The sequence below is a fragment of the Tursiops truncatus genome, chromosome 6 (genome assembly GCF_011762595.2).
Source record: "Tursiops truncatus isolate mTurTru1 chromosome 6, mTurTru1.mat.Y, whole genome shotgun sequence".
In the NCBI taxonomy this organism is placed as follows: domain Eukaryota; kingdom Metazoa; phylum Chordata; class Mammalia; order Artiodactyla; family Delphinidae; genus Tursiops; species Tursiops truncatus.
This window is the reverse complement of record NC_047039.1, coordinates 68,655,145-68,668,488: the sequence shown is the minus strand read 5'-3', so window position 1 is coordinate 68,668,488 and position 13,344 is coordinate 68,655,145. Positions and strand designations below refer to the sequence as shown.

The 13,344-nt window shown below is 36.8% G+C and overlaps 1 protein-coding gene across 3 annotated transcripts in view; it reads right to left on the bottom strand.

Annotated features, from left to right (window-relative positions):
* Window positions 1-13,344, bottom strand: part of TMC1 (transmembrane channel like 1) — a 385,896-nt gene that overhangs the window by 368,984 nt on the left and 3,568 nt on the right. For all 3 annotated transcript variants that reach the window (XM_073806217.1, XM_073806218.1, XM_073806219.1), the window contains exon 2: window positions 4,194-4,377. The gene's annotated coding sequence lies outside the window, so the exon portion shown is untranslated. The remainder of the gene's footprint in view (window positions 1-4,193; window positions 4,378-13,344) is intronic.

The following is a 13,344-nucleotide window of genomic DNA, read 5'->3' as shown; positions in this document are numbered from 1 at the left end:
TAAACATAAGCATAAAATAATCCATTATTTTTAAATGGAAAATACAGAATGGAAAACAATATTTTACAGTTTGTTTTGGTTCTTATTTCTAAATAGTATGTTTATCAATTTGGAGATTTTCTTATTAACTTCCTATAACTGCAGAGGAGAACTGAGCTCATTACAAGACTCTACACCTCTCAATTTTCAGGATTATATCACTATTTTTAGTTTCACTATTCATTATCTTAAAATTTAAATAATTTCCTTATACCATGAATTTGTTTTTATTTAAATCGTTTTGGTTTTTTTTTTTTGGTTTGGTGTGTAAAATATGTCACATGTTCAGAAAGTCATAAAGCATAGATGTATTCTGAAGCAAACATCCATTGGCTACTCAGATCAAGAAGAGCAATACATGGGAGGGAGGGAGACGCAAGAGGGAAGAGATATGGGAACATATGTATATGTATAACTGATTCACTTTGTTATAAAGCAGAAACTAACACACCATTGTAAAGCAATTATACCCCAATAAAGATGTTAAAAAAAAAAAAAAAAAGAAGAGCAATACCAGCCCCAAGAAGCTCCCTGCATACTGTCTATGTCACAGCTTGCTCCCTTTTCCTTAAATGTAACTCTCTCCTGATTTTTTTGGTGTTCACTTCCTTGTTTTGGTGCTTTACATTTTTGCTAAGAATACATCGCTCAACATTACAGTCTGGCCTGTTTTTGAGTTTTAAATAAATGGAATTATGCATTATATATTCTTTTACATTAGCCTTTTCTAGCTCAATATAATGTTTATAAGATTCATTTATATTGTAGCATTCAGTTGTAGTTCATTTTCATTGCCTTATAGTATTCCATTGTGTAATTATACCACAATTTATTAATACATTCTCCTGTTAATGGACATTTAGCTTGTTCCTATGTTGAAGCATATGAATAAAGCTGTTATAAACTTTCTTATACATGTCTTCTGGTACACATGGGCATAGATTTCAGTTGGAAAGAGAGGAATACCTAAGAGAGGAATTGCTAGGTCACAAGTACAGTATGTTTAAATAAAGTCAAACTACTTTCTAAATTGGTTAAACTAGTTTCCATTCCCACCAGCAGTTGTATGAGAATTCCAGGTGCTCTACTTCCTTGGCAATCCTCACTATTTTGTCTTTTTAATTTCAGCCATTCTGATGCATATGTAGGAGCATCTCTTTTCATTTTTAATTTGCATTTCTCTGATGACTAATGAGATTGGGCACCTTATCATATGTTTCTTGACCTATTAGATATTTCCTGTTTTAAAGTGGCTGTTGAGTCTATTTGCCCATTTTTCTACTGAATTGTATTTTCTTACTGCGTTGTATGAGTTCTTCATATACTCTGGATATAGGCACTTTGTGTTCCAGATATCTCCTAACCTGCAGCTTGCCTTTTTACTATTTTAATTATTTTTAATATTCTTAATTTTACTGTAATCAAATTAATCAATCCTTACCTTTAAGGTTGGTGCTTCTTAATATCCAATATGGTTAAAAATCATTCTCTCACGTTGAGATCATGAATCTATTCTTCTATATTATCTTCTAAAGCTTTATTGTTTTGCCTTTCATAGCTAAAGGATCTACAATTTACCTAGAATTGATATTTTTGTATACAGTGTGAGTGGCTTAAGTTGGTTTTTTTTCCCAGATAGAGCATCCTCTTTTCCAATGCTCAGCAATGTCATCAATGTTTAATTTTTTTTGTTAATTTTCAACAGATTCTCTCGACTCCTTACTGTGTAAAATGAGGATGTGCGTACCTTTACAGTTGCTTCCCCTTCCTGTGCCTACCTTTCATCTGCCAACATCTGTCAGCTAGAGCTTTACTTTAACATCATCAAAGCCAAGTGTTTATATTCTGTTGTTAATCAAGATTAACTCCTCCATGCTTTGTGCATAAGTTTATTTTAAAAGCTGATAACCAATAAAAAAATTTTTTTTACTACAAAGAACATTTTATTTTATATTTACTAGTCACGAATTTGTCATTAATTATTACATAAATGCTGCCTAGTGCCATTAACCAAATGGCATGACCATTTTATGTCTACAATTCACTTCTGTATTTACAAACATAATTTTCATGACTCAATAAACAAATTTTATATTATTATAACTATTCATTACATTATTCATCATAGAGCTAGAAAGTGCTAAAAATTACATTCTCTTGTCTATGCTGCTGATGTCACAATCCTTGTGCCACCCAAAGGAAAATACACTAGTGCCAAGATTAGAGTCTCCTCTCTTACAGTTTACCAATTGCTGAAAAAATAATCATGTATTAAATTGCTTTATATTTGGAACATGATGTTCTGGTAAAGTGTTTTGATCTAGTTAGAGTTTCTGGTTATTCTTTTTTACCTTCTTAAGATTCATAGGCTTTTCCCACCATATCCTAATATCTTGCAACTTATCATTAGCAGCTGCTATTATTTGAAAGCGATTCTTTTCTTTTCCTTGAAAACATTTTTCTGGAGGCCTGCCAATCTGTGTCCTAAAGTAGACCGGTTTTCTTCCTTGGCCTACTATATAACTGTCATCCTTGAATATTGTTTCATTATTCTCCTAAACAAGTTTTTTTGTATAATATATGCTTGAGAAGAGGTAGACCAACTGCAAGGTTAGAGGGAGCACAACCCACACAGGACCACCCTCACATGTGACATCGGTTGCAAGTTTGAGGGGTTCTCCAAATCATGCTCAGTTTTGATAATTCACTAGGAGGACTCACAGAACTCACTGAAAGCTATCATATTCATGGTTGAGAGTTATTGCAGAGAAAGAATACAGATTAAAGTCAGCCAAGGGAGGAAATACATAGAGTAGAGTCTGAGGAAATACCCAGTGCAGAGCTTCCATTGTCCTTTCCCCATAGAGTCAAGACACATTACTTCTCCAGTACTGATTTTTGACAATAAGCACAGATGCTTGCCAACCAGGGAAGTTCATTAGAGCCTCAGTATTTAGTTTTTACTCAGGCGCCATTACATAGGCATGATTGACTGCCCTCAAGGTCAATTTTAATCTCCAGTCTCAATTTTAATCTCCAGTCTCCAGGCCCTCAAGGTGTGACTCAAAGTCCCAACCTTGAATCACATCCATTACAGTTTGGCTGCCCCAAAGTCCCCAGGAAGACAATAACACCCCATCAGGCATGACATTCCAGAAGTTTAGAGATTACTTCCCGAAAGCTGGTGGCAAAGGCCAGACCTCTTGTGGGGTAAGGTTAAATGATTTATTAAACAATCCCACATCTTCCCCTTTCTTGGTTTTCACCCTTTTTTCACTGGAGTACACCCTCAAGTAAAGGTTCATAGATGTAAATTCCCACTTTAAATCTTTAGTGTTCTGAGATTTCACAATGATATCTCTAAATACAGGCCTTTTAAAAATTTATCTGACTTGGCTTTTATGGACTGTTTGAATTTAAAAATCTCCCTTTAGCTCTGGAGATGTTATTTTTTTTTTAACAATTCCTTCCCTCTACCATGAGTGCTTTGTCTTTCTAGAATACCTACTAGTTGGCTATTAGACATCTTGAACTGATTTCCAGTTCTGAGTCCAAAGCTTCTCCAGGGTTCTTCAGAGCAGCTTAGTGACTTCTATCCTTGCAGTCCACTTCTCTCATATTCTAGGGTGTTGTTTTCTCCTCTTCTTCCTCTCTGCTCCACTATAAACTTAATAAAGCATGTTTACCTTCTTCTCATCTACTCATGACCACTTATAATTCTCCCCATCTCTGTGGACTACAAATCTTTTTTATTCTTCTAATATTATTTTAAATTATTTCTGTGAGAGAGGAATAAATAAATGTGCTCGCCTTGACGTCGTGAACTAGAAACTGCCCTTATGAATTAAAAAAATATTTTAAAGACAGGTGGCTTTTATCTTCACAGTATGTTTCCTATGACTATATCAGTGGCATGACACCCAGCAATGAATGCATCCTCTGAGCCTCGATTACACAATTCCAGGACAAGAGCATCTTAGGACAGGTATACACATAGAGCCTTATATGACACTTCTTCCTTTATCATATTACATACACAAGATATCACATTATAAATATTAAAAGGAAAAAATGACCTCAGTGACTTTATTTTTAAAATTCAAAGCTGTTTCTATCTAAAGAAAAACAACAGAAGAAAATTATAAAACTCTTACCAAGTTCCAGATGGCAGCTGTGGTGTACAAGAAAGAATGCTGGCTTTGGCATCAGAAGACCTGGGTTTGAGGCCTGGCTCTGCTTCTGTTGTCTCAGTAACTTTGATCAAGTTACTGAACTTTTCTGAGTCACAAATTTCTCTTCCATAAACAGACATGTGTCTGTCTCACCACTGTTGTGAGGCTGAAAACAAACAATAGACATGAAGGAACTTTATAAATTGCAATGTAAATAGAAAATAAAATACACTTTCCAAATGACTATATTCTCCAAGGGAGGTTTTGTGCAGAACTCAACAGAATCTTTCAGGGGAAAAAAAAGGTCTACATCTCTGTGACCATCTTTTCTCAGACAAGGAAAAAAAAAAAATCACTCAAAAATCACCTGAATTTTCCATGGGTTCCACCACATAGATAAACACGCCCACTGGAGATGATTGTAAACATAATTATAGACTCTAAAAATGGTATATAAAAACAAGTTCCTAATTCTGAGTTTATTCACTTACCCTGTCCTTCAGCAAACATACAATGAATGCCAACAATATTCCAAGTCCTTGAAACATTTTTTTTAAAACATCAATTAGACCCACTACTTTCACTCAGAAAGCTTCCTGTTTGTAGGGGAGATCATATATGTACCCTTATACCCATAGTACAGTATTGGGTATAACAAGTTACATATGCCTGCTGCAAACTAATAAGAAATGGTACTTCAGCCTTAAAAAATTAGTGGGTGATATTTCATTTCCCACCTATGAGAGTCACAAAATTCCAAAAGTGTGACAATATACACTACTAGAAACAATGTCGAGAAACAGGGTCTCACAAACATTGGTGTTGAGAATGTAAGATGGTACAAACCTTATGGCAAAGAACTTGGCAATATTTAACAAAATTAGGCATAACTTTATCTTGTATTGCTTAGACTCAGCAATCCCACCTCCTGGAAAGATTCACTATCAAAAAATGAAAAGACATATGCGCAAGTCTATTCATTGCAGCCCTATGCATAATATCAAAAACTGGAAAAAACCCAAATGTCCATCAATAGGAAACTTGTTGAATAAAACATGGTCCCCCCAAAAAACTGGAATATCATACCACCAATTAAAAGAAAGGGGGTGAGAGTGAAGGTCTCTAGTACATGATCTCCAGAATATGTTGTTAAATGACAAAAGCTAGGTGAAGATATGCATTAGTATGCTACCATTTGGGAAAGGGGAATGTATAAATAAATACATATATTTGCTTATTTTAAAATGGAGCAGGAGAAAGAATAGTCTTTTCAATAAATGCTGCTGGGAAAACTGTATACGTACATCCCAAAGAAGAGAGTTGACCCTTATTATACCATATACAAAAATTGAAATGGTTCAAAGACATAAATATAAGACCTAAAACTACATATCTCTTAGAAGAAAACATAGGATAAAAGCTTCATGAAAAGAGAGAAAAAAAAACTTTTTTAAGAAAAAAAAAAGTAGGCTTTCAATTGGCTAAAATAAGTAGAGGAACATTCCAAGAAAAGGGAACTAAGTTCACAAAGGTAACAGATATAGGAAAGTAATGCTTTGTTCTGGGAACTGTGAAAAGCTTGGATTGCCTGAAGAATGGGTTCTGTATAGAAGATATGAAGAATAGGCCATAAAGGAGAGGGCCTCTTATAACAGGTTAATGCATGTGGACTTTATTCCATAGGCAATAAGTAACCTTGGAAGGTTTTCATTATCAAGGGGATACGTAATAAAATAGAGCTTAATACCAATAATATTTTACTTTTGTATTGATCTTTATTTTATTTTATTTTAAGACCATGCCACACAGCATGCAGGATCTTATTTCCCAGACCAAGGGTCAAACCCGAACCCCCTGCAGGGGAAGCACAGCGTCTTAACCACTGGACCACCAGGGAAGTCCCTTGATCTTTATTCTTTACAAGTTGCTTTTACATACATGATCTCATTTGATCCCCACCACAATTCTATAGTGGAGGTGTTACTACTACTTGTCAGTAGAATAATCTTTAAACAAGACATAGGCCCAGGTCTTATATGATTTCAAATTCAATCTGCTTCAAATCTACTTCCATTGTAGGAAGACTGATGTTTTGAAGTTGTGTGCAAAATACACTAAAGCGAGAGGATACTGAAGGCAGTAGGGCAGCTCCTGAAGAACAAAGGAACTGCTGAGACAGAGTTGGCTTTAGAAGCCAGCGTTTAGCCAAGTAATCGAAAATCAATGAGCAGGCTTCTTCTCTTCTAGAAAGTTTGACTCTGCCACGAAGGCAGCGGGAACAGGATTACGGAGATGATCTCAAATTTCTTTAGAATTCCCCCATGGTACTGAGCACTGTCCTAGGCACAGAGCGCTGCCAAATAGGTGCCTGGGGCATTCATTCCTCTCCGTGGGCACTAACACTACATGCCAAGGACAGGGAGAACCTTAGTCCCTACAGTGTTCTGAACTGTACTACCTGCTTCCAATTGCCTACTACAGACCCAGATCACATCACTCCAGCAGAATGAAATCAGATGCCTCTTCCAACATGACAAAGATATGTTTGTTTAAATGACAACTGTAGGATTCCGCCAAGGACATGTGGGCCATGTGAAAACTGGAAGCACAAAGCTCACAGCTGTTCATTTCAACAGTCAAGAGTGGACAACTGGTAAGAATCCATACAATTTTTTATTGTTTAAGTCAGGTGCTCTTGTTTTTCTAATAGCTTCCCTGCTAACGATGCAAATTTGATCTCTCAAAATAAGGATTTTTCAGGAAAACATGTTGCATATGTTAACAAAGACGCGTTTGATTCGACTTCTCTAACACTGAAATATAAAGTGATCAAGATGAAAATTTCCTAACATCATATTACCTTTAAAGGTTATTCTAAAATAGTTAAAACATTAAACTCCAGCTTTGTTTCAAGGCCCCCTCCAGGTTCTGTCTTGTCATAAGCTGAGCTTTCACAAGACTCCAGCACCGACTCACTCACCTAGTTCAGACCTTTCTTCAGGGTCCCTGAGTAATGCTGATAGAAGTGTTAAAGCAGAAGATTAACATCCCTCATCCCAATTCCCTCAAATAGTAGTTTTCTTTTTCTGCTTTTTGTTTGCTTATTGTATTTTAGCTCGAGAAATCCTATCTTTACAAGAAATCTTTTGTTGAAGTCCACTATATACAACTGCTAAAAGCAGAGTTGTAGTTGAAGGAGACAGGAAAAGAGGGGAGACCTGATTATTTATCCTCCCTTGGGCCCAAAGCCTTAGACTGGACACAGAATAAAACAGTTGACCTTAAAGATTTCTGAGGTAACTTAGAATCTGAGGCATGATCTTCAAGATTTAGGAGCATAAAAACACTGAGTTAGACCAACCTACTGAGTGTGAATAATAGAGCAGTCTACTTGATCGCTTCACTCATTCATTCTTCCCACAATTATTCACTGAATATTTACGAGGTGCCAGGCACTGTTCTTAGCGCAAGGGATATAGCAGGAAACAAAAGAGACTAATTTTGTGCTCTCATGGAGCTTAAAAGATAGTGGGGGGAAGACACTTAATAAAGACATAAATAAAAGTAATATATGTTTGATGTGATAGAAAATGGATATGAAGAAAAGTAAAATAGGATAAGGGATAGTAAAAGGGTATACACGTGTGCGTGTGCGTGTGTGTGTGTGTGCTCTTTTATGTGGTGAGTTGGGAAAGGTCTCCCTTGTGAGGGTGACCTTTAATCGGGGAGTCAATAAAGTGAAATATCTGGAACAAGAGCTATTCAGGTGGAAGAAACAGTAAGTAGAAAAGCGCTGAAGCAACCGAATGCTTGGCATGTTTGAGGAAGAGCGAGGAAGCCAGAGTGACAGAAGCAAAGCAATGAAGAGTGACAGCAGTAGAAGATGAGGTCAGGAGGATATCAGCTCCTCGGGGGAAGAGGCCAGATCACCCTCAATGTTGCTCTGCAGGCGCCAGCTGCAAGTTATGGAGTGGGTGGTCAATAAACATGTGTTGGAGAGACTCAGAAAGTCCATTGTTTTAATAATAAGAACAAATCAAAGAGTATATATAATTTCTTAGTTCTTCCATGAGAAAGTCTGAGGTGGAAATTTTGTAATGTATTTGTCTGATTGGAGTCCAGAACATCTTCTCCCTCCCTAGTGACCCCTGCCTTGGGGACAAAGTGCCTTCAGTGTTTTCAGGGCCACATCTCCCACCAGTCAGTTTCTGATGTTCTTATTGCTCAGATTACATAGGATGGCATGTTCCAAGGAAAATGATGACTAGTGAAGAATGAACAACATTAATAGATAAGATCCCCTGGCACATAGAAATCACTTTTAGATCAGAAAAGAAACAAACTGTTGCAAAATCAATGGCCTTGCACTGTAGCTCTGAGCTTCACAGAATTCTGTCAAGTGTAGTTTTGGTCAATGATGTCACTCCCTCAGCCACTTAGAGCTGCATTAAGCACAATTCCAGAGCTAAACTGATATTATGAGGTAAAAATTGGTTGACTCTTTTACTTGTATTTCTAGGAGCAGGCCACTTTTAGCATAATTTCTTAAGAGGAGCAATTTTCAAATGAGGTTTTATGGCAGGCTTTGTCTTGTGTTTCTTTTTGTAAGGATAGCCATAGTCTCATCATTCCCTCTCTTGGGACCCACCATCCGCCAAGAAACATGACTGATTTCCTGGTTTTCTAATCCCCTTTGCAATTTGTGACTGAATTAATAACAGCAAAAAAGTCATTCTATTTGCAACTCTAAATATATCAAGATTGCCAGACTGTTCAAGGAAAAAATGCAATCTTTGCTTTTAGATTTTTTCTTAAAGGGACATTTCATCTTTGTTGTAAGGAAGCTAATTCCAGACCACACACCAAAAAAAAGCCATAAATCTGTGCAACATAGATAATGAAGTAACTTAGACTGTTGACTGCAGGTGAAACAAGGAAGAGTAGAATATTTTGTAGGCCTTTTATGATTAGAAGCAGGACATTACATTTAAACTGCATGACATTAAAAGTCAAAAAGGATAGGAACTTTTGCTGTCAGAGAGTTTGTTTGGTTTGGTTCCTCATCAGCATCCTTTGTGCCCTGATATATTAGAATGCAAGCCAAGTGGTAGGCCTCTTATCCTTTTTACCTTTTCCTGTCTCACAGGGAAAGGTACTGACCCTGTGGATAGGGTAAGTCAGCAGCTCTGACCTTACCATTTATACAGCTGGATTTATGAAAAGATATTTATTCACTGCCAGTAGTTCACAATGAAGGTCCTGCCAAAGTCCTTGGTGACCATGAGGCAGGTCATCCACTCACCTGCTCCGGGTATGATCTCCCTCACCTTTCCTCAAAATAAATAGTACTTGGACTAGGGTGACCAACCATCTAGGATTGCCCACAACTGAGGGATTGACAGGGACCTGGGACTTCTAGTGCTAAAACTGGGAAAGTCCCAGGTGAAGCAGAGGAGATGCTCCCCCTAAGTTGGATGCCCACAAAGTATGAAGCAGCTCTTGACTAGGAGCTGTGGACAGTGGGCCTTGGTGGAGTTGCACTGCTCCCTTTTACCACACCCAAGGTAAGGCCTCACTGTCCAGGCCTTTGAGGAACACCATGTAGAAGTCCTCTCATTTGTCCAGTACCAGGGTAACCTCTGACAATTTCCACATTAGCAAAATGGGGATAATAATTGTGCCTACTTCCTAATTCTTCTATGAGAAATAATTAAGTTAACATTAATATGTATAAAGTGCTTACAGCAAAGCTTGGCATTTAATCAGTGCCTAACAAATGTTACCTACTGTCATCATGGTCATTAGTTTCTGGATGGGAGAGAAATGATGCAGGACTTCACACTGTAGTTGATTCTCTCCTAGTGAATCTTAACCATCTTATGCGTATTATCTTTTCAAAAGTGAAAAAGTGAAAAAAGAAAGAGAGAGGAAGGAAGGAAGAAAGGAAAGAAGGAAGGAAGAAAGAAAGGAAAGAAGGAAGGGAAGGCGGTAGGGAAGAAAGGAGGGAGGGAGGGAGGGAGGGAGGAAGGAGGGAAGGAAGGAAAGAAGGAGAGGTTATGGTTAGTAAAGTCAGTTAAGATTTATCTGCTTTCTTAAAAAGTAATTCTACCCACAAGGACTGACATTTGAGCAAGGTCAAAGGCCATATGAAAAATATTTTTTTAAATGCAAACAATTGGTATTAATATATGGCATTTTCAGAATAAGTTACTGCTCTTATCAACATTGTTTATCATAGTTTAGAAATGCAAATCTGACCATCCACCAGTAGGATAATGATTAACATAAATTATGTTACATCCATACTCAAATTTTGTTAATTGAATTTGTTAAAATAAATAAGGTCAATATTTATGCACTGATATGGAAAAGATCCCCAAAGCATACTGTTGCAGAACAATATATACAGCACAATTCCATGTATGTAAACAAATCACAAAGACATCTGTCTCTCTCTCTATATAAATATAAGTACACGAATGCATAAAATAAGGTTTGAAAGTATAGACACATAAGTACCTAAGGATTATCTTTGGGAAGAGGAGAATGGGTTGGGGGTTGCTTGAACAGGAGACTCATTCTTATGTTAAAATCGTGTGCTGCTTCAAATTTATCCTCCAAAGAGAATATATTCATATACTATTAATACTTTGTAATTTTTTTAAATAGCATAATAAAACAGATGTAGAATAGATTTCCACCCCAAAATTCTTTTGTTATTTTCTCCTTCTTCTTTTTCCTTCATCCTCAACATACCTCCAACATAGGAAAACAAATTTGCTGTAAATGGCAAAGCATCCAAGTTACTGCGGATGAGGTGTATGGCATATAATCCACTAACCAATAATGAGAGTTGACAATAGTAAACAGACCACAAAATTATACCCAAGTACAAATTGAAAGAAACAGCCACCCTGTTGAATATGTTTAGCAATAAGTTCTAAAAAAAATGATGGCTGTTTTTAACCAATGGCATCCTAATAGTCATAGAATACATTTAAATGGAAGACTAAAGTTATGTTTTTCTAAGGTCTTTGCAAACTAGATAATGGTAATTATCTGGATTAAATCTTGTATCACGATTTTTGGGAGGTTGGGATGGGTTACTGTGTGAGTACATCCTTTCATAGCATTAGCGTTATCAGCGCATAACCTGAATGCTGAAGATGCTGTCTAGAAGACTTCTGTGCTGGGTGGACAGCTGAAGAGGACCCTCTAAAAGTTTGTAACTATGACTAGTTTAGGAAAGGTATTACTGCATTGGAAAGGACTTGAGCCTCAAAGACTGACCTGGGTTTGACTTCACTCTTCAATAACAACTATATGATTTGAGATATATTACTTATCTCCTTGTACCTCTGCCCTACCTCTGACAAAAAGCATAATCATCACTACTTCAAAGGATTATTGTAAAAATTAGAAATAAGGTATATAAAAGCACAAAGCACAAAATAAATACTAAATATATTTGCCTGAAACTTATATAGTTCCTTTAATCCTTATGCAGTTACACTGTTGTACTGGTTTTCATTTTTTTAAATAATTTATTATGAATTTCTGGCTTTTTATCCTTTTTTAAAATTCTACCTTAACTATAAGGTCAAATGATTACAAAAGAATAAAGCTTTTAAAAACAGTTAATGAACAGAAATTTACTCATTCAAATATGCACTCAAAGAAATCATGGGGTCTTATAATTGCCAGGGGCTGAAGAAGTCATCTGGTTGAATCTAACTCCTATTGCATGAATCCTTTATTTCATACTCTACTCCTGAAGGCTTCTCAAAAAGAAGCATGCTTCTTAACCTCTAAGCCAGAAAAAAATGGGGGGAGAGAAGTCTTTTTGAAAGGAAGAGCTGGACTAGAAGAGAAGCCACTAGTGTACCTGGAGTATCAGCACCTACTTCTTTCTAGCAGAACCATTGCACCAGGTGATAGCATTTACATCCATGGAAGGGAGTGAAATCACTCTGAGAGTATGTGCAGTAGAGAAACAAAGAGTGCTTGGGTGCTAGACTTAAGGAATGCCACATTTAGAAGTTGGATAGAGAGGTTAGAACCGGCAAATGAGACTTAGGAATTGCCTGTTAGGTTGGCAGAAACTATCTAATCAGAGTTTCTATTACGGTCACAGTTTTGGGTGAGATGAGTGATATACAAGATATACAAGTGTGGTTCACACTCTAACAGGAAATATAATTATGACGTAAATTAAAAGAGGAAATGCTCCTGGAGAGCAGCAGAACATTGAACCACGGGACAGAAGGCTAGAGTTAAATTCCCAGCTCTGACTCTTACTAGATGTATGACATTGGACAGGACACATGAGTTTGCCCTGAGCCTCAGTCAACTCCTCTGCAAAAGGAGAGATGATAATACCTATCTCAATGGGCTGTTGTAAGAGTTCATTGAATTAATGTATTCGAATATACACTGTAAATGAAAAAATGTTACACAAACTCTCCTTCTAGAACTTACATTCTTCCAGGACAAGGGCCCACCCTACCCATTTCTCTCTTACCAGTTTTCTGATTGAATCCTGACCACCCTGATGGTATCTACCTGCTTTCTGTGATCTTTTTCTGTTGCCTGACAGCTAGGGCCTTAGTGCCAACTGCCACTGCCCCAGCTCTGTACCATTCTAGTTGCTATGGGGCACTTGCCAAATCACTGACCCCATTCCTGTCTTTCTGGCCCACCCACCAGCTATGAACCCAAGTTATGACATGCTCCAAAGTGTTGTTTCAGAGCCAACCCCACATACAACTACTGAGATTCAAATCACATACTTAACATCTATACCTAGATTGTTTGTTCAGTCACAAAGATTTCCTAAAGTTCTTGAGACCAAAGTACCTTGTGTCTTACAAAGGTGATATCCACAGCAATACATATATATATATATATATATATATATACACACACACACACATATTCATCGATTTCCTTCACCTTAAGTTCTTAATGTGCATAAGTAATAAAGGCTTTTGTTCATTTAAATAGTCATAAAAATTGTTTATGGTTATGATGAAAATATCTGGATTGTGTCTAAAAGTCTTATCTAATTAGGTAAGCCATCCATGCCATTTATTTGAAGATTCTTTGATCAAGTTGTTTTCACTGAAATTAAGTA